The following is a 16179-nucleotide window of genomic DNA, read 5'->3' on the forward strand; positions in this document are numbered from 1 at the left end:
CTCATGTCCACTGGGAACCTGTGACTGTGGCCTTATTTGGAAATAGGGTCCCTTGATTCATCTTAATCAAGTTAAGATGAAGTCAAACTGGGTTGAGAATGGGTCCTAATCCAATGATTGGTATCCTTATAAGACTAAAGAAATTTGGATACAGCTCTCACCCTGTGTGTCTCTATGTGAAGATGATGGCAGAGACTTAAGTGGTGCAGCCACAAGCCAAGGAACGCCAAGGATTGCCTGAAACCACCGGAAGCTAGAAACATGCAGGGGAGGGATTCTTCTCTAGAGCCTTCAGAAGGAGCACTGCTCTGTCAACACTTTCATTGTGGACGTCTAGCCCCCAGAACTGGAAGAGAATAAATTTCTGTTTTAAGCTGCAAAAAAAAAAAAAAAAAAAAAAAAAGAATCTCGGGTACCATCGCAGACTTAACAGAAACAGAATCTGCAGCTGAACAAGATTGCCAGGTGACTCTCATACACATAAAAGGTTTGAGAACTTTTGGTCCAATGAACTTTTTAGTGCTTCTGATCTTTCTAAATTCAGCACATAACAAATAGAACTTACCATCTTCTTTGCTCCTTAAAAGCCCAGCCATCCAAGTCAGAAGGCTTGGGGACAGCCTTACCTGCCGCGCCGTCCCCCTTTCAAGTCCAGTCGATGACCTGCTGATTCTCTCTCCTTAATATATCTCATATCTATCTCATTTTCTCTCTTCTAATCCCACTGCCTCCAGGCCCTCAGAGTTTTCCTTTTGGATTGCTACCTTATCTTCCTAATCGCCCTCCTAGCCTACAGTCTCTTCCTCTCAATGAAGCCGGAGTTGTTTTCCAAAACTGTGTGTCTGATCCTATTACTCCCCTCCTTAAGACCCTTCAACACTCCCCATTGCCTTCAGAACTAGATTCAGATTCTTCACGTGGAATACAAGAAACTTCTTATCCAAACCCTGCCTACCTGTCCGGTACACCCTCCTCTGCTGTAAGCTGCAGCCACACCTGCTTCATATTCTACGTCCCTGAATGTAGATTCTCTTCCCTCTGCCTGGAATTTCCCCCTTAATTTGCCTGGATAACTCCTCTCTACTCTAGAAATTTAGGGTTAGGTGTCGCCTCTGCTGAGAAGCCTTTTCTTTCTTAGTCTGGGGCAGGTGCCCCTTCCTCTCCTTATGTAGCTTGAATAGTGCCCTGTGGCACCTGGTACAAACTTGTTTGCTTGTCCATCTTCCTTTGTAAGCCTGAGGGCGATTTGAGGGCCAGGATTGCAAACTTCACCTCTGAATGCCAGCTTTTGAATGGATCCTGGCTCATAGTACACACTCAGTAAATGGTTGTTGAATAAAGAAATGAATGAAACATTACTCTTGCTATTTATGGATTTTTAAAAATAGTTTGAAGTTCCTTTTGAGGAACACTTAGTTTCACTGTCTTCTATCTTTGTTAAATCATTAATATCGTTGCTTTAAAACCTTTTAAGTCCCTTTTTTAATACCTCATTGTTACATATTGTATTTTCCATTAAGACAAAAGATAATAATCTGCACCATCAAATTTTCGCCATTAGTCATAGGGACAAATTTATCTTTTCTCTTTTCTTTGAGATGCAAATTAAATTGTCCATTTTTAATGGTCCTTGAAATGAATGGTTTTTAATGGTGGCCTTTTCTGTTCTTGAGGATTTACAAGTGTTGCTTTTCTACTCTCAGAGCACAATAGATTGACAGGGTAACTGACCTCAGATGGTAATGCTTGGTCCTAAATTGCTCTGTAAATATCTTCCCTGATTTTTCAGTTGTAAAATTGAGGCTTTCTTGTCTTCATGTCTCTGAATGGCAGCTGTCTCACTCTGCTTCCTGTGTTAACTTTTTAAAAATGTTGTTTAGTTACAGAACATAATGGTGGAGAAAAAGCCCATTTATGACAGTAAAAAATAAGAGAAAATACTCAGGAATAAATTTAACAAGCTATTGCATTGTAAGGCCTGAAATTCCATATGCTGCCTTGGTATCTTTGAGACACACGGGGCCCCCAAGGCTGGATCATAAGTTCTTCTCTTGCGGGATACGCCCCCAACCCAGTGGGAAAGGCTCCTCCCTTTATCCAAGAAGCCAATCACATCCCTTTATTCAAACAAGCTCCTCTCTTTATTCAAACAAGCCAATCACATTCTCCTGTGGGAACCAAGGAGCACCTCACCCTCTTGTTACTGCAAAGTCGGCCTCCCTCAGCTCCCAAGTACAACCCCTGTGTGGTCCTGCATGGCGTGTGGTGCCCTCCCCCCCTGGGCTGTGAGTGTGTGACTAATAAACTGCGGTCCATCTCATCTGTCCAGGGTTGGCGTTGTGTGTTCAGCAATCACACACTATTCAGGGTGGGGAAATCCCTTCTTCACCAGTGCGGTGAATAGGCGATAAGAACAGATGTGTGCAAACACTAAATGAGGAAGGTTTAAAATCCCCCTGATGGACACAGACATAGGTAGACAACAGAGATTCCCAACCCAGTATCTTGAGAACTTATTACATCTTTCCTCTCCGCAGCACAATCAGATTTTATTGATTCTGGTGGAGATGGTGCCCTCTTTTCCCTGGAAGTCAGTTCTGTAGAACCTACTGCACCCTTAGAACACCACCTTCTCCCAAAAGCGTTCTTAAGAGTCAGCAGCAGTAAGAGGAGGGATTCATGTCACAATCCCAGAGGAATGATAAAGCCTTAATTCTGAGACAAAATATTGCTACCTGTTATTAAAGGAATATCAACCCTTAACAGACATAAGAACAAGGGCTTCTTTTTGCAGGAGTGATGATGGTGATGGAGATGGGGTTGAGAATTTGGGGGCAAAGAGCCTTCCTGATTTCTCTGGGATCATGGTCTTTGTTGGCTGCAGACCTGGCATCCATGAGGTGGTCTGCCCTTTCCCCTTGCCTGGTACTGAGCCCTTCAGTGACAAGCTGGGTATGCAAAGAATGTGAACCTCCAAGCAAACTTAGTCTGGGTTTGGATATATGACAAATATTACTGAAGACATATGGAACACCAGGCTTTCTGGGGCATGTTGGTGAAATGGCATTAAACCCAATACACAAAGGCTGTGGGCATGTTTTTTTCTTTCTCATATTTTTTGGAAATGAAAATGATTTCACTGTTTATGATAACAAACAATACATATTATACAGAAAATTCAAATACTACAAAAAAATATAAAGAAGAAAAAAGTGGTTACTTTTCTTTGGCATCCTGGACACCTGTGAGGTAAGAGCACGTACCTCACGAGATTGTTGGGAGGGGTCAATGAGAGAACACAGGGTAGGTCCTCAAAAGCAGGGGTGGATTCACTCAAAAGCAAATAGAGCTTAAGCTTCAGGTTTCCTTATTAGCATGAGCTTCTTCCGAGGCCCGTAATGGTGTGTTCCCTTGCTCATCAATTTCTGTAAAATTTGCAAAAGCAATATATTTTTGTATTCTTTTTTTAAAAAAGCACCCCCCACCGAACTGTATAACTTCTAAGTGCCACAAAAATCTGGAACTTCCCCCTGCTAAAAAACTGTAGTTACTTTCCTTCCTTTGTTAAATAGCAAAGTCATATTTTCCATCCACTAGGAGAGGCCTGTGGAAACATCAGAGGCCACCGGGACTTTGCAAGGCTCAGCCCGGGCACCAGCTCTCATTTTTATCTCGCGCTGGAGGATTCCAGACTTACCCAGGGCAGGGTCCGTCTTCATTAGTTAGGGAAGACCACTCAAGGAAGAGCGTTCATTCATTCGCAGAGCGGTCACAATGGCTGGCACCTTCCGGGGCGAAGAACACTGTGTGAACATCCTTCTCTGGCGGATATGCTCCGTAAACGTTAAGAAGAGTGTCCCTGCCCTCGCCCTTGCCTGTAGACAACTGGAAGTAGCTGCAGCTGTCGGCAAGCTGAATGAAGAAAATACGGGATGATTTCTTGCTTTTTACCACCGTGTGACGAACCTCTGAAACCAGCTTATTATTAAATCTTATATTGGAGGAAGCTGAGGAAAACGACTCCATTTCAAGGAAGAAAACCAATATGACCTTGTTTTATTTGCTTCAAAAGGTGGTTTTGGTCAGTAAGGACCCACTTGAAGAGAGTTCCTGCAAAGCTAATTGTCTGGGTACCGGCTGTCTCCACGGCTCAGGCACAGTTGGAATGAGGCCTTGGTTTTGGGTTCGGTCCCCATGTGGAAGAGTTAACTTTGCTCCTAACACAGTTACAAACTGCACTTCGACTTCAGCTGTCCTAAAAATGCACGTCACTGATCCCAAGTGGGTCTGCGTGAGGCGGTGTGGGTATGCCCATCAGCACGACTGCAGAAACAATTTGAAAGCACATGATTCGTTGATCTTGGGTTTTCAGTGCTTTCTTTGCAGACGGAGGACAGAATTAGAGGACTTTGGAGGAACGAAGACGGGAGAATTATAAGGAAGTATGGTACATATTGTAGATTGAATGGGAGTCTTCTTTCAGTTTTTGTTAGGACAGTGAGTAGCCATTAAAAAAATGTTAGAGTTGTACCAGTGCTTGGAGCTATTTCAGTCGGAATTTCTGGTGAAAAAAAGCAAAATGTAAAGGCATGAAGAGCATGATCCCATTTTATAAAACAAATAAGACCCCTTGTATATGTCTATGTGTACGAGTGTAAATGTCTTGTACGTTGTAGAGAAACACAGTGTTAATATGGGTTAACGGTGGGCGGGGGAGAGACAACAGATATGAGGATACAGGGAGGAGGAGAAAGGAGAGAAGGCAAGGGGGAAAAGAAAAGAAAGTCTGCACCAAACAAACAAAGCAAAACACAAAGAGAGGACGTGTATATGTGTTAGTCTGAGGTCTCTAGAGAAACAGAATCAATAGGATTAATTACCTTATTAATAGCAGGAATTGGCTCATGGCATTATGGAAGTTGGGGCCACGATCTGCTGTCTGCGACCTGTAGACCTAGGAAAGATGCTGGTGTAATTCAGTCCAAGTCTGAAGGCCTGAGAACCGGGAGCACCAATGTCCAAGGGTGGGAGAAGATGGGCATCCCAGCTCAAGCAGAGCAAAGTCTCACTTTTCCTGCCTTTTTGTTCTATTCAGGCCCTCAGTGGATTGGATGGCACCACCTGCATTGGGGAGGGTCATCTTCTCTACTCAGTCCACCAATTCGAATGCTCATCTCTTCCAGAGACGCCCTCACAGACACACCCAGAAATTGTTTTACCAGCTGTCTGGGCATCGCTTAGCCCAGTCAAGTTGACACGTAAAATTAACCATCACAGTATATAGTATGATGACATTTATGCATTTCAAGCTTTTTGGTGCAATGATATGCATGTATGAGAAATTTAAACATTTCATTCAGGTGATATTCACATAAGATTAAACATCTGAAAGTGAAAAATTCAGTGGCATTTAGCACATTCACAATATCGTGCAACCACACTTCAATCTAGCTCCCAAACATGTCCATCACCGGAAAATAAAACTCTATATGCACTCAGCAGTTTCTATTCTTCCCCTCCTTCTTGCCCCTGGTAATCCCCAGTCTGTATTCTGTTACTATGGATTTACCTATTTTAGATATTTCATATAAATGAAATTATATAATATGTGGATTTTTGTGTCTGGCTTCTTTCACTTAGCTTAATGTTCTAGAGGCTCATCCATGTTGTAGCATGTATCAATACTCCATTCCTTTCCATGGCTGAATAATATTCCCTTGTATGGATATGGTTTATCCATTGGTCCATTGATGGACATTTGGGATGTTTCCACCTTTTGGCTACTGTGAATAGCGTTGCTATGAACATGCATGTACATGTATTTGTTTGAGTACCTGCATTCAACTCTTTTGGGTATATACCTAGGAGTGGAATTTCTGGGTCATATGGTTATTCTTTATTTTATTTTTTAAATGAGCCCACCCATCCATTCCTTGGTGAGCCATTTTTAAAAAAAATTTATTTATTTAATTCATTTATTTTTGGCTGCGTTGGGTCTTCATTGCTGTGCGCGGGCTTTCTCTAGTTGTGGTGAGCAGGGGCTACTCTTCGTTGCAGTATGTGGGCTTCTCATTGCGGTGGCTTCTCTAGTTGTGGAGCACAGGCTCTAGGTGTGCAGGCTTCAGTAGTTGTGGCATGTGGGCTCAGTAGTTGTGGCTCGCAGGCTTCGTTGCTCCGTGGCATGTGGGATCTTCCTGGACTGGGGATCGAACCCATGTCCCCTGCATTGGCAGGCGGATTCTTGACCACTGCGCCACCAGGGAAGTCCCCCATATGGTTAGTCTATGTTTGACTCTTTGAGAAATCATAAAATGATTTTCCTCAGTGGTTGAACCATTTTGCATTCTCATCAGCAATATATGAGGATTCCAATAGGATTTTTTAATTAAAAAAATAAAGGAAAGGCACTAGAGAGACCATAAATTCTTAGAGCTCATAAAGGGCAGTGTTCACAGGGAACACAGGCATATCTGTGGGATGAAAATCACCTTGGGCCTTGGGCCAGTTCCTTACTTTCATGGAGCCTTAGTTTCCTCATTAGGAATAACTGATTATATGAAAAAACTTGAGAAAGCTTACTTGTTGGCCCGGTATAGACAATCAACAATTATTAGTTGAATCTCAATACTCTTTACAAACGAGCGTTCACTGTAGTTGAAAAGACAGTGGAAACCATGCTAGATGTATCAATGATGAAACTCTGACACTTTCATCATGAAACTCTCAGAAACTGGAGAGTTTTGGAAACTCTCTCAAAAGGGAGAGTTTCCAAAACAAGGAAAAAGTATCTCTAAGAAGTGTAATTTCAACGAGATTGGGGCACCCATGTTAGGGGCAATATGTCACATGGTGGTAAAAAGCACAGCCTTTGAAAACAGATAGTCCTAGGTCCACGAAGTAGCTTGCCCCCAAAGTAGTCAGAATTTCTTCCATTTCAAGTGACAAAAACTCAACCCAAACAGCCTATGGAAAAAAGGGGGATTTACTGGCTAGGGCAGAGCTTCTCAAGCAGCGTACTGTGCATATGTTACAGGCATGCTGGGATATTCCTCCCCTCAGCCCTGGGGAGGAGGGGTGCGGACAGCCAGGGCTAGCACCTGGATGGAAGGACCGGCAAGGCCGATCACTGCTTTCCTTGGCAAGCTGATGTCCTTCTTTTCCATTGCACACCTGCTGTCTCACGTGGCCACCGACCCCTCCTGGGCTCCTACCTTCACAGCCCATGGTTAGAGAAGGGGGCTCACTGCCCCAGGCCACAAAAAGAAAAACCTCAAGGGGATTCTGACTGACCTGGTTTATGCCATATTCATGCTTCCCACCAATTCCCATGACCAGGAGTATTTCAACTGGTCCAGCTTAGGGGGCCATAGAGGTGGGATCATTTAAGAAAACAGCAGCTCCCATATCTAGAGGGAGGAAGACTGGTTCCCCAAAGGAGATGGGCACACAGATTTTGACGAGATGCAATTTATTACATTTTTCACCTACGGTTTGTGCTTTGGGTATCTTGTGTAAGAACTCTGCCTAGCGCTAGGTCCTAAAGACTTTTTCCTACGTTTTCTTCTAAAAGTGTGAGTTTTACATTTAAATTCATGATCCATTTTTGACTTAGTTTTTGTATCCAGCATGAAGTTTACGTCAAACTTCATTTTTTGCCTATGGATGTCCAATTTTCCAGCATCATTTGTTGAAAATTATCCTTTCTCCATTAAATTGACTTGTACCTTTCCCCCAAATTAATTGGACATAGTGCATTGATCTATTTCTGGGTTCCCTTTTCTGCACCATTGATCTATGTGTCTACTCCTCTTCCAGGACCACGCTGTGTTGGCTACTATAGTTCCATAGTATGTCTTAACATCAGGTAGATTATTTCCTCCCACTTAATTCTTCCTTTTAAAAATTGTTTTAGCCACTCTAGTTCCTTTGCCATTCCATATAAATTTTAGAATCAGATTGTCTACAGCTACAAAAAATTTTTTTTGGCTGAGATTTTGATATGAACTGTGTTGAATCTATAGATCAATTTGGGGGAAAATGGACATCTTTATGATATTGAGTCTTCCAATCCAAGAGTACAATGTATCTCTCCATTATCCAGATCTTCTTTGATTTATTTGCTCAACATGTGATTTTCAGCATACAGACCCTGTCCGGTTTTGTGCTATGAAAGACCCTGAAAAGATAAGCTACCAACTGGGAAAAAATATTAGCAAATCACATAACTGACAAAGACCTTATGTCTGTAATGTACAATGAATTCTCAGATCGTGACAGAAAAAAACAAAACAAAACCCAGACTAGCAATCTAATTGTGAAATGGGCAAAAGATATGAATAGATATTTCACCAAACAGGAATCATGGATGGTAACTAAGCCCATGAAAAGATGTTCACCATCATTAACCACATTATATTTTAATACACACAAGCTTTGATTATATACAAAAATTAATACATCGAATGTTCGTATTGCCTGCTTAGTGTGGGAGAACTAAATGTATTCATATTGACCACTAATGACAAAAGACATAATTTATCAAATTCAGTACTGTCAAAATTATGTGTTTTTATCATATACAAAGGCTACTGTTTTCTCCATAGGCATATGCCAAATTTATAACAATGTAAAAAAGTATTCACCATATCGTATACATATTCTTTTTCAGAAATGTGTTAAGTACACAGAGCTAGCTTAACCTGTATTTTAGGGAAACATGTTATTTTTCATATTTTCTAACATTTATCCTCAATGAATCGCTTAATTCTACTGTGTCATTCATTTGATTAGAAAACGCTCATGGTTTCTCCAAATTCTTCTAGCTCACTTGCTTAACCATATTGTACCAGGCTGTAATTCTGAAGGGAATGCATAGAACCTGGGTTCTAAATACTGCTGTAAAAAAATAATGCTAGATATCAAACAGCAATTAATTCTCCATCATATATTTATTGAAGATCAAATAATTGGTTGGCATTTATCAGGCACTGAATGTATAGAAAGTTTTTTTGTTTTTTGTTTTTTTTTGAAGTCCTCCACTGTGGAAAATTTTCAACATAATAGCTCAGGACTTAAGCCTTACCAAGTGTGTATTATTAATTAGATTATTTGTCCCAGTAATGGAGGAGGATCAGAAAAGATAATAGAAACTCACTAATAATTAGTCCAGGAGAGAATCACTCCACTTGAGAATCATTTGCTGTCTTTTCTGCCCCAAGGGCTCTAATTCACGATAACCTGCATTTCTTGCCTATTTATGCTCTGAAAGTTGACCACGCAAGGATGAAAGTGTAATCCCGACCAGTGAAGGAAATGGCAGCCATATTATCCACCTGACTGAAGAGAAGGCCTCAGTGTTGGAGTGTTTCTAATGTAATTGCTATATTCTTTAGAATCCGCTTCCATATAGGTTAGTATTTTTTCTCCAAAATGATGAAACTCAAAAAGTCATTGTTCTCTAAACTCCTTAAAGCAATGACGCTCCTCTGCTGCCCCCTCAAGGTTCTCACATTTTTTCTCCAGGGAGACAAAATTTTAAATAACCCCAAATGCCACCCAAAATAGAACATAAAAACCATACACAGGCTGCTCACAGGGCAAACTATTGATAGTATCAATTATTAAAAAACAGTAATCTTATCTTCCACACACTTATTTCATGGGGTGACCGTTTACTTCCCATTTAGCAAAATTCAGGGATGATGTATCTTTAAAATGTTAAAAAATATATTTTGTGCACATTTTATGGTAAAAGAGCAAAACCTTTTTTTGTTTTTGGCCGCGCTGCACGGCTGGCGGGATCATAGCTCCCCGAGCAGGGACTGAACCCACACCTTCGGCAGAGAAAGCGCATAGTCCTAACCACTGGACCGCCACGGAACTCCCAGCAAAACCGTTTCCTTTCAGGTGTTTTTAGGTTTTAAGATACCTACAGTATAAATCTGTCACAATAAATTCCATTTTGATTATTATTTTACTGTGTCCACCATCAGCCTACCGACTCAATTTCTGTTCTGAGATACAAGAATTAACCAGACATTGTAAAAGGTCAACTTTCAGGTATTGTTAAGTTATTTGTAAACAGTACTGTGAACAGGCCCCCCTCTGGTTCCGTAGGCATAACATGTCTGTGGGAGGGATGGGGAGAGAGCTGACCTGGCACCCATCCTTCGCCAGAACTTCTGCATGCCTGACCTCACTGAATTCTCACAGAGATCCAGCAGAGCAGGTATTTCCCCATCTCCCAGTGAGCAAACTGAATTCTCACAGAGATCCAGCAGAGCAGGTATTTCCCCATCTCCCAGTGAGCAAACGGAGGTAGAGAGGTTATGAGGCCAAGTACATTTTCCAAACCCACACAGCTAATAAAGAGGATACATGCAATTCAAATCCAGGCTGATCTGACTGCAAAGCCCATGCTTTTATCTCATCAAAAAGTCGACAAATAACAAAAGTTGGTGCGGATGTGGAGAAAAGGGAACCCTTGTACACTGTTGGTGGGGATGTAAATCAGTGCAGCCGCTGTGGAAAACAGTATAGAGGGTCCTCGAAATACTAAAAAGAGAACTACCATATAGCAATCCCATTCCTGGATTTACATCCAAAGAAAATGAAAACACTAATTTGAAAAGATATGTATATCCAATGTTCATAGTAGCATTATTTACAATAGCCAAGATACAGAAGCAACCCATGTATTTATCAACAGACGAATGGATAAAGAAGACATAGTACACATATATATAAATTGGAATATTACACAGCCATAAAAAAGAATGAAATTCTGCCATTTACAACAATGTGGATGGACCTAGAGAGTATTATGCTTGGTGAAATAAGTCAGAGAAAGACAAAAACTGTATGTGGCTGTTTACAGGGTGGCTAGACAGACTTAGCAGGACTCTTGCTAAAACTGGACAATGTAGAGACAAACATGGCAGTCTGAAAAGTCGAGGCCTAGGTGAAGGAAGAGAGCTCAGAGAGTCTTTGTCACTCGCAAGGGATTCAGAGAGAAAATGTCACAATATTTTAAAATATAGACAAAAGATACATGGGAGTTTTTCTTTTTTTTTACACTTTCCTATAAATTGGAAATTATTTTAAAGTAAAAAGTAACTCCCCCCCGCCCCAAACCTGTCCAGTTCTGTTATCTTTGTCTGGTTCATGCCTCCAAATGTCTCAGCGGCTGAGCCATATTTTTCTTGCTGAGTTTTGTTCATCTGACCTGACAGGATAACTACTGCGTTGTATTTCTCCTAACCAAGTAGAACAAAACTTCTTGAACCTATGTGACTGCGTTACAAACCTCAGCAGCCAAGGAGAAGTGTTTCCTGAACTTCACTCATGAGTACCATCTGCATACGTGCCACAAAGCAACTGTGCCTCTGTTTACATTATAATTTAAAGTCAACTCTGACTTTTTTATAGAAAAATAGCAGGCAACCACAAAAATACATACATTAAAAAAAAAGTTATTATATTTTAAAAAATAAAATGTAATGACAGGATAATTAATTTATAAAAATGCATACTTGAAAATATGTTCCCTAAAGAGAGTGGAACTTTTTGTGCTGATTTAATAATAAAAGGATATTTAGCCTGATGTCACTTAGTTTAAGATGAAATGGGGTTCTAAATCAATATAATGATCTAGTTTTAACATTTTGATGGTACCAAGAACTGTGCATATCAATTTATATATCCTCATTTACTGGAAAGGGCAAGAGATATTTAACCTCCATCTTTAATAGAGTTGGATATTGAGAATTAATTCCTAGCCAAAATGATGTTACTTTTATTCCAAACAGGCATTTGAATATTTATAACCCTGGAAGCATACATAAAAACATAATTTTTCCTTTTGAGAATATTTAAAAAAATCATTTTCAGACAATGTAGTTATGTTGGAATTTTATTATAAACTGCAAGGGCATAGACCTCGAGCTGGCCAATTTCAAGGATTTCTTTCACAGCAGAGGTATTTAGAGGCAAAATAAATAAATAAATAAATAAATAAAAATTAGGTTAATCACAATTGACTTATTGGGGAAAAAAGGGATAATCCAAATGTCCCGTTAAAGAATTCAGGTTGGGCTACCTAGGAGAGTGGGTAGTTTCTCAGAGCAGTGTTTTAAAAAAAATTTTTTATAAATTTATTTATTTTTGGCTGTGTTGGATCTTCGTTGCTGGCCCTGGGCTTTCTCTAATTGAGGCGAGCAGGGGCTACTCTTTGTTGCAGTGCGAAGGCTTCTTATTGTGGTGGCTTCTCTTGTTGGGGAGCACGGGCTCTAGGCGCACGGACTTCAGTAGTTGTGGCACGTGGGCTAAGTAGTTGTGGCTCGCGGGCTCTAGAACGCAGGCTCAGTAGTTGTGGCACACGGGCTTAGTTGCTCCGCGGCATGTGGGATCTTCCCAGACCAGGGCTCGAACCCATGTCCCGTGCATTGGCAAGCAGATTCTTAACCACTGCGCCACCAGGGAAGCCCTCAGAGTAGTTCTTAACCTGACTCATATCCATAGAAAGATACACCTGCATTTCGTCAGGAATGCTAATTTCCTTCCAGAAGGTTATGAATTGCATTAAGCAAAAATGTTCTGGTGGGACCAACTCTGCAAAGTTCTCCTTGTGAGGCGAGCTGGGCTGAGGTGGCTGAGGAGCAAATGTGGGAAGAGATTTTTCACTGAATAATGTTTTATAAACCTTGAATTTTGAACTAGGTACAGGTGGCCCTTTGTGTAAAGTAATTAAAAAAAAAAATTGAAGACTCTCCAGAATTTGGGCCTCTCCTCAAAATACCCACAAATTTTGTCACGTGTGAGAACTAAAGGGAGAGAGCATCCCTTACTTACCCACTTGCTCCTAACACCTGATCTGAGAATATATGTCAAGGTTTTTTTTTCATAAATAATTACAGTATTTCCAGCAAAGAGTTCAGAAGCAGGAAGCTCAGATTAGTAGGTTCTCAATTTTGGTTGGTTTCTGGAATGTTTGCATGATTGGGGGCTGGTCCCCAGGGCCTGGGTGTAGCTGTCACAGTAATAGCCACTACCTCAGTCCCCTGAGCACGCTGCACTCCGGTTACATCATTCCATCCAATGCTCACCACTGCCCTCCACCACAGACAAATCAGAGAAAGCCTTTGGAGCGTCCAAAAGAAACTATTTGGAAATAACGTAATCTATTCCAGATAGCTCAAAGGCCAAGATGGGACGTTTGCAATGAAACAGGTCCAGATAAGAAACAAATGCTCTCCTTCTACTGTATAATAAAGCAGAAGTGGGCATAAAGGGAAACAGGCCTTACCTGCAGGTGGAGGCTGCAGTTTTCAGGCAGGAAGCCTGTGGGTCCAGGGCTCCCTTATCAGGTGGGAAGGAAGTTGGGGCTGAAGGGAACGGTGGCCAGAGTCAGATGCTTGGGTAGAATCAGGCCTGTCTGGCCGTCCCCCCAGCTTTGCAGGCCTTCGGGAATGACTTCTTGGAGGCGGCCGCTGCACTGGAGTTGGGCAGTCTGTGTGGGCAGAGCAAGTCGCTGCAGGGTGAGTGGAATCTCTGAAGGCCAGGGAGGGGCCCCTCACTCACTGCCTCTGCTGACAGAGACCCTGAAGTTTCTACTTTGGAGGGGAGCAAGGAGCAATCCCTTTTGTGACACAAAAAAGTGAGTATCTTCAAATGCAACCTTCGTTCTGCCTTATGATCCTTCACTACTGCTCTTTTAAGAAACGATTAGTTATTTCAATCACTATAATGTCTCCAAATTTGTGTTGCTATTTTATCTTTACTTTCTTCTTGAAACAGCAGTTTCAAGAAGAGCTTCCGTCTTATGGCTTATTGATCATTTATAGTGGTGGTAACCTTTCCCCATGAGACCCAATTCACAAACACTAAAACATTGATGGGCTATATTTTTCCTAAAAGAGAAACATCTTTTCTGGCCCTTTAATAATAAACTTCCAGTGCATGTTTTTTTAATAACAAAATGCAATAGGGTCATAACCCTATAAACTCTTTCACTATTTCCTGGTCATACGGGGGCTCTACTTCATTTCAGTGGTGGTTTAAAACTACATAGTTTTCCTCCAAGGGGAGAGGCTTAGAGAAAATCCAGGAGAGTGTGAAATTGAGTGGAAAGCAGCAGCCACTAGTTGCCCTACGAGGAGGTAAAAAAAAGTGGGTAACTGCAGTCAGGGATCGGGGCCAAGTTAATGTAAATGGGCTACAATTTAGCACATTCTCTCTTCACTGTCAACCCAGTAACGACTTGGCAGCAATACCCTCCCTGGCAGGAACCAGAGGTGGGCGTGGGGGGGGGGCTTGGAGCCCAGCCTTCCTGACTTTCTGCTCCGCTGGCTCCTTCACCCTCCAAGGCAGCACATGCTACACGCTGGTCCCAAATGCTCGCCTGTGAGCCATCTCTGTGACACAGCCCCAGGACAGTCCCAGTCGCGGTGGCAAGTCTGGAGAGATGACTTCCACTCAGGGTGGGCTTTTCAATGACCAGGAGAGGCCAGATTTTGAGTGTCTGGTGCAGTTTGCTAGAATGACTAGATTGAGGCCACTGGATACACATCCTATTTGCACTAATGAATGCTGTTTCCCTGATTTCTTCTATTACACACTCCACACCCTCTACTTTCATTGCTCTGAAATTCTGATGTGTCCCTACGTGAAGGCAGACCGCCCATGCGTTTTGCTCAGCCTTTGCCCTCAAGCCATCAGTTTTTGTTACATAGCTTCATTCAATAAAATTCTTGACCGGAGTATCTGTCTTGCTGGGTATAAGTACTGCACCCATTGTCCATGGAGTATTTTATGACGCTGTTAATCAGTTGTAAACCAAACTTAATTCCGTCTCTTCAAACGTGTGTACTCACAATAGCAAACTGACACTGCCAGGCACTGATCTAGGGGCTTCATGGATATCATCACCTCAAACTTCACAGCTGCCCTGTGCGGGAGGTACTGCTGATGGACTGCTTTACAAGTGAGGACAGAGGCACAGAGAGGCTGAGGGGCTTGCAAAGGGTCCAGACTCCCCAGTGCTCCTCCTCCCCCTGGATGGCCGCCACAGGGACCTCCTCCTGCCAGTCACCGTGAGGACGCGTCCCTGGTGACCCTGAGTCTGGTGGACAGAGCCACCCAGCGCTCACAGTGAGTCCAACGGGAACTTCTTCCCTGGTCAGGGACAAACTGCTTCTTTTTCAGGTCGCGGTGCAGATGAGGTAATGGGTGCATTTAGGGGCCGGGCCACGTGCAGATGAGGATCTTCCGACACCAGTCCCTTGGTGCTGAGCAAGTAAAACTGCGTTTCCATCGGCCACTTACACTCGTGGTACAACTCCGCAGACTCGGCAAAGCTGCTGCTACTTTTCGCAACTTCCTAGGCTTCCTCTCAACACTGAGGCTCTTCAGAGAATTTGCAAAAAAAAAAAAATACTTGATTTTGAAAAATTAAGAGAACTTAAGTGATGACAGCTAACACCATGCCTGACTTCTAAATTCATTTAAATCCTCTATAATGTGGGTACTATTATTATTCCCATTTTAAAGAGAAGGCAACTGAGGTACAGAGGTTAACCTGTCCAAAGTGTCAGAATGTGTACAGTGAGGTTTTGGAACCCGAGCAAAGGTTTTAATCAGGTGCCAGCCTGTCTCTGTAGTCTCCTGGGACACAGCCACACCCGTTTGTCGAGTATTGTCTAAAAAAGCAGCTAAGTGGCTGTGATGAAGATCCTAGGGGCTGCAAAGCCTAAAATACTTACCATCCAGTCCTTTACAGAAGAAGTTTGCTGACCCCTGCTCTTAACCATTCAACAGCACCATCTTTCACCGTGTACCTTAAGACCGCAGGATTGCTGTCAGGTTGTAATTCAAAACTTACACTTTGTACCTATTTGTTACAAAACCTCTAAGAGAAGCAGGGGAACTAATTTTTAATCTATAGCAAATGGACTTGTCCACAAGTCCACTGGACTTGATTTCCATTACCATCTGAATGCTAGTTAAGAGGACAGACATGTGTAAGATCAAGAACCATACAAGGAATCACTGACACACATTTCAGAATTATATTCTGCTACTCTAACTGGAATTTAAAAAAAAAACATTACTTTGTGGAGTTTTACATAAGAACTTAATTTTTAAGTTCTTTTAAGTGATAAGAACTTATCACACTGCTTTGGG

This window comes from Balaenoptera physalus (assembly GCF_965194825.1).
Source record: "Balaenoptera physalus genome assembly, chromosome: 18".
NCBI classification, from domain to species: domain Eukaryota; kingdom Metazoa; phylum Chordata; class Mammalia; order Artiodactyla; family Balaenopteridae; genus Balaenoptera; species Balaenoptera physalus.